General features: G+C 46.0%; 1 protein-coding gene across 3 annotated transcripts in view; it reads left to right on the top strand.

Moving 5' to 3' along the window:
* The window catches only part of ARHGAP23 (Rho GTPase activating protein 23), a 171,861-nt gene that overhangs the window by 36,356 nt on the left and 123,360 nt on the right, over positions 1-12,145 (top strand). The window lies entirely within an intron of this gene.

The following is a 12,145-nucleotide window of genomic DNA, read 5'->3' as shown; positions in this document are numbered from 1 at the left end:
CTTAATGGCACTGTGACTCAGCAAAGCACAGAGACCCACACATTTTTGGCTGGCTGTGCTTCCCAAAGACCCTGCTGGGAGTGTGGAATCTCATTTTTGGTGCTGTGCTGAGCTTTGGAGGGATAGCACTTTTGGATCGGAGAGAGCTGTCCATGTATGTATGTATGTATTTATGTATGTAAGTAATATACCTCCCTTCATCATAAGATCTCAGGGCAGTTCACAGAATACAGGTCTAAACCACTGAGCCTCTTGGGCTTGATGATCAGAAGGTTGGCAGTTCGAATCCGCACAACGGGGTGAGCTCCTGTTGCTCTGTCCCAGCTCCTGCCAACCTAGCAGTTCAAAAGCACACCAGTGCAAGTACAGTGGTACCTCGGGTTATATACGCTTCAGGTTACATACGCTTCAGGTTACAGACTCCACTAACCCAGAAATATTACCTCGGGTTAAGAACTTTGCTTCAGGATGAGAACAGAAATGGTGCAGCAGCGGCGCAGCAGCAGCAGGAGGCCCCATTAGCTAAAGTGGTGCTTCAGGTTAAGAACAGTTTCAGATTAAGAATGGACCTCCGGAACGAATTTAGTACTTAACCCGAGGTACCACTGTAGATAAATAGGTTCCATTGCGGCGGGAAGGCAAATGGCGCTTCCATGTGCTCTGGTTTCCATCAAGGTGTTCTGTTGCACCAGAAGCAGTTTAGTCTTGCTGGCCACATGACCCGGAAAGCTGTCTGTGGACAACGTGTCCAGAGGAGGGCAACCAAAATGGTCAAAGGCCTGGAAACGATGCCTTATGAGGAACGGCTAAGGGAGCTGGGCATGTTTAGCCTGGAGAAGAGGAGGTTAAGGGGAGATATGATAGCCATGTTCAAATATATAAAAGGATGTCACACAGAGGAGAGAGAAAGGTTGTTTTCTGCTGCTCCAGAGAAGCGGACACGGAGCAATGGATCCAAACTACAAGAAAGAAGATTCCACCTAAACATTAGGAAGAACTTTCTGACAGTAAGAGCTGTTCGACAGTGGAATTTGCTGCCAAGGAGTGTGGTGGAGTCTCCTTCTTTGGAGGTCTTTAAGCAGAGGCTTGACAACCATATGTCAGGAGTGCTCTGATTGTGTTTCCTGCTTGGCAGGGGGTTGGACTCGATGGCCCTTGTGGTCTCTTCCAACTCTATGATTCTATGATTCTATGACAAATGCCGGCTCCCTTGGACTGAAGCGAGATGAGCACCACAACCCCATAGTCGCCTTTGACTGGACTTAACCGTCCAGGGATCCTTTACCTTTACTTTTTAAAAACAAGTAAATGATTAAAAACACTAACAACAAAACAATACCCCTCCTTTCCCACAGACACATTTGAAAGGCTGTAGAATATTAATCAGCCAAAGGCCTGGTTGAAGAGGAACGTTTCCGCCTGGCGTCTAAAAATAAATTATGAAGGTGCCAGGCAAACCACCTTGGGGAGAGCGTTCCACGAATGGGGAGCCACTACAGAGAAGGTTTGTTCTCGTGTTGCCACACTCTGGACCTCACATGGAGGAGGCACATGAGAAAGGGTCTCAAATGATGAACACAGACTCCGGGATGGCGTATATTGGGAGAGGCTGTCCTTGAGGATTAACTTCGGAGACACCTCGTTGCTCTCTGTTTGTGGTGCTAGGGAGAGCCTTCCTACTAAGTGTTGGTGCTGACCTTTAAAGCCCTAAATGGCCTCGGTCCTGTATACCTGAAGGAGCATCTCCACCCCCATCCTTCAGCCCGGACACTGAGATCCAGCGCCTTGGGCCTTCTGGCGGTTCCCTCATTGCGAGAAGTGAGGTTACAGGGAACCAGGCAGAGGGCCTTCTCGGTAGTGGCGCCCGCCCTGTGGAATGCCCTCCATTCAGATGTGAAGGGAATAAGTAGCTATCTTATCTTTAAAAGACATCTGAAGGCAGCCCTGTTTAGGGAAGTTTTAAATATTTAATGCTGTATTGTTTTTAACATTCGATTGGAAACCGCCCAGAGTGGCTGGGGAAACTCAGCCAGATGGGCAGGGTATAAATAATGAATTATTATTGTTATTATTGTTATTATTATTATTATTAGTAGTAGTAGTATTGTTACTACTACTACTATTCTGAGCCCGGAAGAAGGGTGTGGGGCCTCTCCTTGGCCTTGCACTATCTTTGGAGACACTTGGCGAAACTGGCAGATGTATTGCTGCATTCCAAGTCTCCCTGAGAGGCTTTGCACAAGGTCAGGGTGAAATCTTGCCCTTCTACAGGTTTTGGGGAAGTATGATGGCTTTTATCTGATTAAATAAATCCACCTGTCGGTGGTGAGCTGGCCAGCAATCACAAATGTGGACTCTTGGTGAGGCACATTACACCACAGAAGACTTTTTGTAGTGGACAGGGAAGTTAACAATCTTTGACCCTGGCTAGCTGTTGCTAGTTTTCTCTTTCTCTTTTCTTATGAGTCAATCGATTGTAGAACAACAGAAATCTTCTTTCCAAACAGCGGTGACTTGGAATTTAGCCATGCTTTCAAGGTCTGTAACATCCTTAACTGCCTCCACATTTCATCCATTTCTCCCTACAGATAGGGATAATTCCTGTTTTTGTTTTATTTAATCATTATTTACTGTAGACAGGCTCTGTGCAACACAGCTCGAACCAGGGAGGGCGGGAACTATGTACAAATTTTCCCATCAGTACGAAATGGAGAAACATAACAAAATACAGAAAACATTCACAAACCCTTAGGAAAGCCATAGTTTGTACACATATAAAGCCATGGAGTCCCAGAGGCTTTTTGCAGCAGTGTAATAAATTAGGTCCCACCCACGTGGCAGGTTTTGGAATAACTCAGGTTTTATTTTATTTTTAACCTATTCCCTATCATCTCCCAGATATAAGGGTTCTCAATATCATACCCTCCAGATGCTGATGAACTGCAGCATGTACTGTATTTTTTGATCTATAAGACTCACTTTTTCCCTCCTAAAAAGTAAGGGGAAATGTGTGTGCGTCTTATGGAGCGAATGCAGGCTGCACAGCTATCCCAGAAGCCAGAACAGCAAGAGGGATCGCTGCTTTCGCTGCGAAGCGATCCCTCTTGCTGTTCTGGCTTCTGGGATTCAGAATATTTTTTTCCCCTTGTTTTCCTCCTCCAAAAACTAGGTGCGTCTTATGGTCTGGTGCGTCTTATAGAGCGAAAAATACGGTACCACCCCTGAGCATTGGCTGTGCCGGCAAGGGCTGATGGGAGATGTAGTTCGCAAACGGTTGGAGAGCAATGCATTGGCTACCCCTCTGGATAGGCCAGAATTGACTGGGGTAGGGGGAATGTGGTGGGTGAGATGTGTGATCAAAAGGAAAGGCCTTCAGCGAGATGCTCCCAGTCCTTGAGACTTGTGTATGCGTGTGGGCTGAAGTGGAGGGGGTGGAAGACGAGAGATGGAGAGAGATGAAAACAGTACTGCTAGTAATCTGTGGGAAAACATCTGGTAGTTTCTGAAGGTAGGTGGAGTATAATGAGCTCAGCCCGCTCTCCAGTCTTCCTCCTGCTCTTAAAGGAGAAGAGGGCCCCCGTGATTGGTGGTCTAACCCTCTGCTACAGGAAGAAAAGCCTTGTTGGGTTGCTTCTCTCCCAAGTAGGATTGGAATACAGATCTCTGATCCTCTCCAAAGGGGAACGGCACTTAGAAGAGGAAAGGTCCATCTTAACTAGATTGGGGCTCGGGAGCCTCTGACCCTCTGAATGATGCTGAACTACAACTCCCACCAGCCCCACCAATCGTAGCCAATGGCCATGGATGATGGGAGTTGTAGTTCAGCAACACTTGCAGGGCCAGAGATTCCACCATACCTGTGCTAGGTTTTCACGGTTATTGCTACACATAGGGCTGCCATACGTCCCAATTTCCCCAGACATTACTGGCATTTCAAAGGCAGAATTGATGTCCGGGGGGAATTTCTGAAAGGCGGCACTTTTTCCTGGATCGTAGGCAAGTCAATCGAAAAATCGCGTTTTCAGTGGTTTCCTAAAAAAACAACCACTTTGGGGTCTTCCTAAAAAAACGCTCAACCACTTTCAGGGTGTCCTGGTTTTTACTTTTTGAAATATGGCAACCCCAGCTACTCAACTCCATTTGTTGCACAGGCAAATGGGAGTCAGAAAAGCACCAAAGTTAATTGCTGTATCTTTTTTTTTTCTTCATTTGTGTGCTCTCTTGGATGATTAGGGCATGCACAATAGCTAGAAAATCCCAATTGAGGCCTATTGTGGAGATTTCTCCCCTGTCCCATATGATTCCACCTGTTTTACCTCACCCAAGCAGATATTTCTGCAGTAATTTGAGACTTTTAGGATATTTTTTAAGGAGAGCGTTGTGAAGAGTAATGTGTGTTGGACAGGGGTGGGGGGAAACTCTCTTTCCCCACTGACCTTGTAAGTTAGGATATCCCACCCATAGTCCTAGGACAGACCAGAACGTGAGTTATGAGGTATCCCTTCCAGGCTTGCCGCAGGAAATAGCTCATTGTGTTTTGCTCTGTATTTTATTTTATTTTTTGTTTAAAAAAGGAACATAATCACGAAGCCAGAATCTATTTCCAGGGTTCCATGCTTTAAAAGAAAACAGGAAGTCAAAAGACTTGCTTTTCTGGGGGAAATGCCTCTGATTTCAATGCTGTTTGTTTAGGGTTTTCTGAAGGAGGCTGAGGAAGGAGAATAGGATGTATGCTAGTGGGGGGGCTGTTTCCTCTGTTTCTAGAAGTCTCCGTAACGCTTCCTCTGCAGTTCCCACAACCACCACCCCAGGAGGGGTTAATTTGACTCAGCCTCTGAACCTATTTGGAGTGCCTGGCCTCATCCTTGAGATATGTGAAATAATCATGACACAAAGAATACCCATGTTATGCTAGCTCCACACAATTTGCATGGAGAAAATCTCTTATCTCTTTCTCTCTCTCTAAGAAAAAAAGAAAGAAAGAAAAGAAATTAAACAATGCCCATTCTTTGTTCCCACTAGAAGATAATGTTTTTCCTTTATAATTTATTTCTGTGTTTTCCAGGTCTCCCTGGTGGTGTTGGTGGTAAGAAGTAGGAAGGAGAGAGGAAGTGTTTTGTGACTTGAGAAAGGATATCTTGTGACTTTGGCTTTCAAAACAAGATAGCACACATTTTTGAACTTTTGTTTTTTTCAGGGAGGTGGGAAGTGTTGTTGTTTAACAGGGGGAAGCAGGGTTTTTCTTTTTCTCTTGAACTGTTTTCCATGTACTAAGGTCAGAAAAAGTTCCATTGTAAGCAGATTTTATGGTGGGATCTCATATCGTAGGTCTCATTTATACATGCAGCAGAATGAATGAGGTTGGACTATACCACTTCGTGGACTATACCACTTCAGGAGCTGGATGCCATTTTGAAAGGCTTTTCTTTTTTTAAAAAAACCACCTCCCAGCATATAGAAATTAGCCCAGCAAGGGGTTGGCTGGGCTTAGAAACCACCTTTAAAGGTAAAGGGACTCCTGACCATTAGGTCCAGTCGTGACTGACTCTGGGGTTGCGGCGCTCATCTCACTTTACTGGCCAAGGGAGCCGGCGTACAGCCTCTGGGTCATGTGGCCAGCGTGAGGAAGCTGCTTCTGGCGAACCAGAGCAGCGCATGGAAACACCGTTTACCTTCCTGCCGGAGCGGTGCCTATTTATCTACTTGCACTTTTACGTGTTTTCGAACTGCTAGGTTGGCAGGAGCAGGGACCGAGCAACGGGAGCTCACCCCGCCGCGGGGATTCGAACCGGCGACCTTCTGATTGGCAAGTCCTAGGCTCTGTGGCTTAACCCACAGCGCCACCCGCGTCCCTTAGATGCTGTGTTAAATTCTTATATACTTTAATCTTGCGGGATGGTGTTTAATTTTTCCCTTTCTCACTTTACACATGAGGGGCATCACCTATTTATGGCTTAAAGCTGTCTAGTCCACCCTACCACTTCATATTGCAGCATGCATAGAAATAGATCCATTGCTAGGTAGCACTCAGCATGTGTTTATGCCCAGCAGTGCCAGACTTCCCTGAAAAAAGGGCAGGTGTCTTTACCCTTGTGGGAGAATTCCATTGCCAGTTTGGCTGGCCTTGCCTGCTGCATCAAGGGGCTGTAAAAGATTTGCATATAGGGACTCTGTTTCCTGCTTGGCCACTTCTAAATTAAGAAGAAGAAGAAGTTTGCCCAGTTCTTGTAATGCCCTGGCACCATTGCATCCAGTCACCTGTTTTCTCTATTGATGCTTTCTGAACAAGCACAGAGTGGTTCACCGAGGATGGACTGTGGAGTTCAGATGCTTCTCAGATTACGACCATTATCAAAAACAAGCAACGAGATATATGGGTTCCTGGCACCCTCTTAGAACAGTTCCCAGACTTTCTTGAAAGTTAAATCTGGAACAGATGTGGCTGCAGCTCACATGTAAAGGTTTATTTAGCATAATGATGATTTCTTTAAAAAATTGTAAGTAGAGTCCTACTGGATAATCCCATCCTGCCTATGGGAAATCTGAAAATAGGACCTGAGTGCAACAGTCTTCTCCCCATTTGTACTCTGGGTTGTGCTGGAAAGTCACGCCGTGTCTCTGTGTGAGTGCACCACCACTGAGGCTAGTTATTTTGGAAGCCACATGGCCGAGCATTCTGAATGTTGGCTGCTGCCGCCATGTGAGGTTCCTATCCTCCTAGGCATATTTAGCACCCTCCCGCGCCCCCTGCCCCTGGCCCATTCTCGTCCACGAGCTCCTTTTTGCCATTTCCCTTGCAGGAGCGCCTGGCAGGGGAATGGCAGGCAAGTAGCACTGTAAATTACCCGGTTTATTTACGGGTCAAGGGAGCTGGGCACTCGGGGACCAATGAGTGACATGTGCTAGTCCATTATTAGCTCTAAACGATGGGCCGACATCTTCACACTCCATTAATTAGCACGGGAGGCGGAGGCTTTTAAACGAGCAAATGTTAGCGCTCTCCCACACACACACCCCATTCGAGAAGCCTGGATTGTAAGTCATTTGGTCACTTTGAATGGGTGGTAGGAAGTAAGAGAGCCTGTTCTGTTCTGTGTGGCAGGAAGAGCAGAGCAGGGGCAGCTGCAGACGCCACCTTGGAGGACTCTGGCACCTAACAGCGTCATTCCAAAGAGGTAACTGGATTGGAAGCCCCTCACATTCCCATTTGCTGCTTTGGGCATGGCTGGTGTCAGTACTTGTGTGCAAAATACGCCACAGCGGGATGAGCCAATGCAAAAGTATTCAGTGGGAATGTGAGTTGCTTCTTGATGCAAACCTTGCGCCTCCCATGCCATCTTCTGCAGTAGTGCAGAATACTCTGAGGTACTTTCTGCATTTGTGACTGACACACACACACTTGCCGCCTTCCACAGATCCACTGTGCCTGCTTTCACTCTCTGGAGGCAACCGGGAGCAGCGTTTGAAATTCGCCAGGCGCTAGGCGCATTTTGCACCTAGCTATTGACCACTTGTGACCAAGTGAAGATGCCTGGACACAGCAGGGTGGCGCCTGATATCTCCCCCATCTGGAGATGTGCAATAAATCACAGCACACTGTGAGGATAGGATGCTGGACTCAGATGGGCCTTTGGTGCAGTGTGGCTCTTCTTACGTCGTTCTGTGGGAAAGTTACCATTGCCTCAGGTTGAGTGATGAGTTGTGTTCTCAGCACTGCAAGCTCACTCTTCCTTTTGAAGCAAGGTGATCGTAGAAGGCCAGGGGACCGTGCAGAATGTTGAACTGTACACACCTGGATCTGCGAAGGCCTGCGTAGTAGCACTCCTACCCGCTGGCCGTGAAGACTCACTGGGTGACTGTAGGCCAGTCATCGTCGCTTCGCCTTGGCTTACCTCACAGGATAAAATGGGGGTGGGGTGGAGAACCGGATCAGGCACATGCCTTGGAGGAAGGGTGGGGGCACAAATGTAAACAGATAAACAGAAGAACAATTTGGGAGCGGCGGAGGAAGGAAACGGTAAGCTGAATTTTTCAGGGTTGCCCCATTCTGCACGAAATAACGGCAGCTTATTTCCAGAGCTGATTCCTGGAGTCTTGCTACGATGCTATTATATACTGTATAGACAAAGGACAGAGGTGGGGAGGTGTTTTCAGCCTGTTCCCTTCTGGGGCAGGGCAAGAAGCAAAATTCAACAGAACAACGGGTGTAAATGTTGTTTTTTTGTATTTTTTTTTAAAACAGAAAGTGAGTTTCTCCTTGAAATTGTACCCCCCCCCCTGCATCCTGCATCCAGAGAAGCAATAGGCATTATCAGAATTCAAGGACACATTCCAGCCAGGCTAAAATGCTCAAGGACGGTGTGGCTTGGGAGAGTCCTGAAGATCCAGATAGAGAGGCAAGCGGGGGTGGTGGTAGTCGCATTTGACCCCACCGCTGACCCAGAATATGTGAAATATCAGTGAAAGGAAGCGTCTCTCTCTCTGCAGGTGTGCAGTGCCTTTCCGGGCTTGGCATCGAACCACTTTTTATGCACAATTAGAACTGGGCAGTTCATTATCTGGACTAGAAACTGACTTCGATGTGGGTTTGAGTCCCATCACCCCCTTTTCTTTCTTTCTTTCTTTCTTTCTTTCTTTCTTTCTTTCTTTCTTTGTAATTCAGCCACGGTAAGCTCTTATGCAAGACTATCCACAGCATGTCTCATGGCTTTTTTTTGAGTGAAGGGGAGAAAGCTGGTTGCCTTGAATCAAAATTCTTGGGGTGGATCTGTAATAGGCGCGAAATCGGGGTGTGTGTGTGTGTGTGTGTGTGTGTGTGTGTGTGTGATGGGCATCTTGGAATTTTAAAATCCAGACCCATTTCCGAAGGTCAAGAAACGGCCTGGATCCCGGGGATGTTGTGCACTGTGTACACTTAACTGGGCCGAGAGCCCAGCAAAAGTGCCTCGCTTTCAAACTTGAAAGCAACGAAAACAAAACTGCGCCTAAATTGGCAATTGGTGCGCTGAAGCTTGCCACGGAAAATAGAGGTTTAGTAATGATGCAGATGAGCAGGGATGGGAGCCAAATGGGAATCGAGTATTGACTGACGGAGGAAAGGTGGCGTGAACTGGAGTGCTGCTGAGATAAAACATTTGCTGGCTTGGGTTGACAAAAAGTTGGTTTCCTTCCCCACGCTGACACCCTGAAAGGAATGTCAGCAATCTAGATTGCTTCCTCCCTATCTGGCTGCCTTGCAGTTGGTTCGTACCATTTCACCTTCGTTTTCTTGATCCACCTTCCCAAAGGTGGATCCACCTTGGCAACCCCAAGGGATCAAAAAGCGCATTTCCGCAATTCAGTGCTGACCTGCTTCTCCGCCCCCACCCCTCCCTCGTAAATTAAGGATGCTACAAATTTCTGTGGTTTTCAGTTCCAGCCGTGTATTTGCAGCAGCTGCAGAGTGCGTCCCAAATAAATCAGCAGGTTTTGAACAGGTGTCACTGATCCATGGAGGTGCGGCTGCAACATGTTGCATAATTAGACCAATTGGCCGGAATGGGGAAGGAGGCGCAGGAATCTAGCCTTGGAGAAACAGGCCCAGCATCAAGTGCAATAACTAGTTGGTTTACACTTAGTGGCGAGAGTGGGAGGCCACAGCTTGGGGGTGGCATGAGTAGTTAACAAGCCAGTTAGCATTTTCAGCTTGCATGCTTACCTTTTTTTTAAAGCATGCATTTTAAAAAGGTGCTTGCAATTGGCTGTTTTCCCCTCTCTCTCTCTCTCTCTCTCTGTGTGTGTGTGTGTGTGTGTGTGCGTGCGCTTGTCCATAAAATTGGGACCATCACAGCACATGTGGTGGTGCTTTATCCCTTTCTTCAGGGAACTTCAAGAAAGTTGTGTTACTAGCTGGCTCAGAGACATTGACATGTAATATTTGAGTGGCAAATCCTTCTGATTTCCCCTCTATTAAAGGGTTATTTATTAAATATATGATGCCACACGGGTGGCAAATCCCTTCAGAATATGGTGTTATTTGGCAACGTCGATAAACAGGCAAGTCCTTTTTCTTTGTTTCTGTCTCTTTCATTGTACAATGTAAGTTGGTAATTTTATAATCATATCCATTTCGTTCACTCCTGATTTTTTCTTTTTCTTTTGACTTCATTATCAAAAGTTCCTTATGTTGAACTTATTTCATTTTTTTGTTTTTCTATTTGTGCGTATTGTCTTGTCTCTGTTGTTCAATAAAATTAAAACTAAAAAAACAGAGCTATGTAGCTCCCAGTGTTCCCTGGGAAGAAGGACTGATTGTTAAGCTGCACTGAAAAATGTAGCTCTGTTGGGGATATAAAGGGATTTCCTAACAATTCTCAGCACCCTCAGCAAACTACAGTTCCCAGGTTTTTGTGGGGGTGGGGAGGCATGACTTCTTAAAGTGGTATGATATAGCTTTAAATATATAGTGCAGATGGGGCTTAAGTTTTACTCAGAGTAGATACACTGACATTAATGAATGTGATCAACTTAGATTTGCATACTTGGTTACTAAACTCCATCCATTAATCTCATTTCTGAACCATTTGTCTTCCTTAATCATAGCGATTGACTTGACCATATTAAGTACAGCGGTACCTTGGGTTACAAACACCTCTGGTTACAAACACTTTGGGTTACAGACTCCGCTAACCCAGAAGTAGTACCTCGGGTTAAGAACTTTACCTCAGGATGAGAACAGAAATCATGTGGCTGCAGTGGGAGACCCCATTAGCTAAAGTGGTGCTTCAGGTTAAGAACAGTTTCAGGTTAAGAACGGACCTCCGGAACAAATTAAGTTCGTAAGCAGAGGTACCACTGTACTCCCATCCGTTTTGTTCGCATTTTGATTATTTTTTTTTCTGGGATCTCCCGTGAAGTAAGTATTATAATCTATAGCAGCTGGGCTTGATGCCTTGGCCTTGTGCAATTTTTTTATATAGCTCAGTAAAAAGAACGAAGGGTCCAGTGGAATGCCTTGCCCCCAAATTCCTTTAGGCACAGTGGCTGCCATTCATCAGAAATCATATGCTTTTTACAGCATTTCCACCTGAGGTCGATAAAGTTACCTCTATCCTCCCCACAATTACAGTGCTTGCAAGCTTCTATCTTTCCCTGCTTAAGGGACTTCCCCGAAGCCCAGTGCCATTGATACAACATTGTAATGCAATTCTCTTTATAGCTCCTTCTGCAATAGGGAAAGACAATGCATAGTTAAAGAAGAAGTTGCCAGACTAACTCTGGTGTGCTGTGATTTATTGCATACCTCCCATTTAAATTGCAAGACTCCCTGAACCTTCTTCAAATTTGACCCTGTTTTATAAATTTGTGTGAATGCTTTGTTATTATTATTTTCTGTTAACAATTTTTCAAATTCTTTCTTATCTCAATGTATTGTTTGGTTCCGACTTAGAGATGTGTGTGTGAGAGAGAGAGAGAGAGCGCGTGTGCAAGACCCTGTCAGCAAGACCCTTTCAGATGAGGGACAGCGAACTTTTACTAGTCCAGCTGGGAGGGGGGAAGGGGGCCGGGCTGCCTTCTCCTCTTCTAGCTCCTGTTTTTCCTCCCATTGGGGAAAAGACAGTGCAGTTCTTAGGTTGCATCCCTGCTGCCCCTTGGTTCTTTGCCCCCCCCCCCCCCCGCATCTGTTGCAGCAGTGTCTCTAGCTGACTTGCAAGGCCAGGACCAGGATGTTGCTGTGTTTGCTTTGCAAGTCACCGAATCAATATTTGACGCCAGTTTTAATGGGGTGTTTATGTCAAGCCTAGCAGAGTCCCTGTGTCATTTTCTTTATTGACATGGCAAACAAGTGAGTGCAAGCAGGTGAGCTTGAGGTCCTGTTGCTTCTCCAGGCGCTTGGAAGCCAAGAGCCTCTCAGACGTAAAGCCTGGCTGTTCAGACACACCTTTGAAGCTTGACCCTTTTCCCTCTCCAGTTTTATTGATACACAATTGATGCTTATACTGATGTTATTGTTGTAGCATTATGTTTTCTATGGCCTGTTACAGCATGCAGTGGGGACTTGTTCTTATGATTATTTTATTATGCTGCCTATTTTTATTTGTTTTAAAAGGGATGTGAGTGGCACTGTGGTCTAAACCACTGAGCCTCTTGGGCTTGCCGATTGGAA

The sequence above is a fragment of the Podarcis filfolensis genome, assembly GCF_964270895.1.
Source record: "Podarcis filfolensis genome assembly, chromosome: 13".
Taxonomy (NCBI): Eukaryota; Metazoa; Chordata; class Lepidosauria; order Squamata; family Lacertidae; genus Podarcis; species Podarcis filfolensis.
The sequence above is the reverse complement of the archived record's forward strand: the minus strand, read 5'-3'. Positions and strand labels throughout refer to the sequence as shown.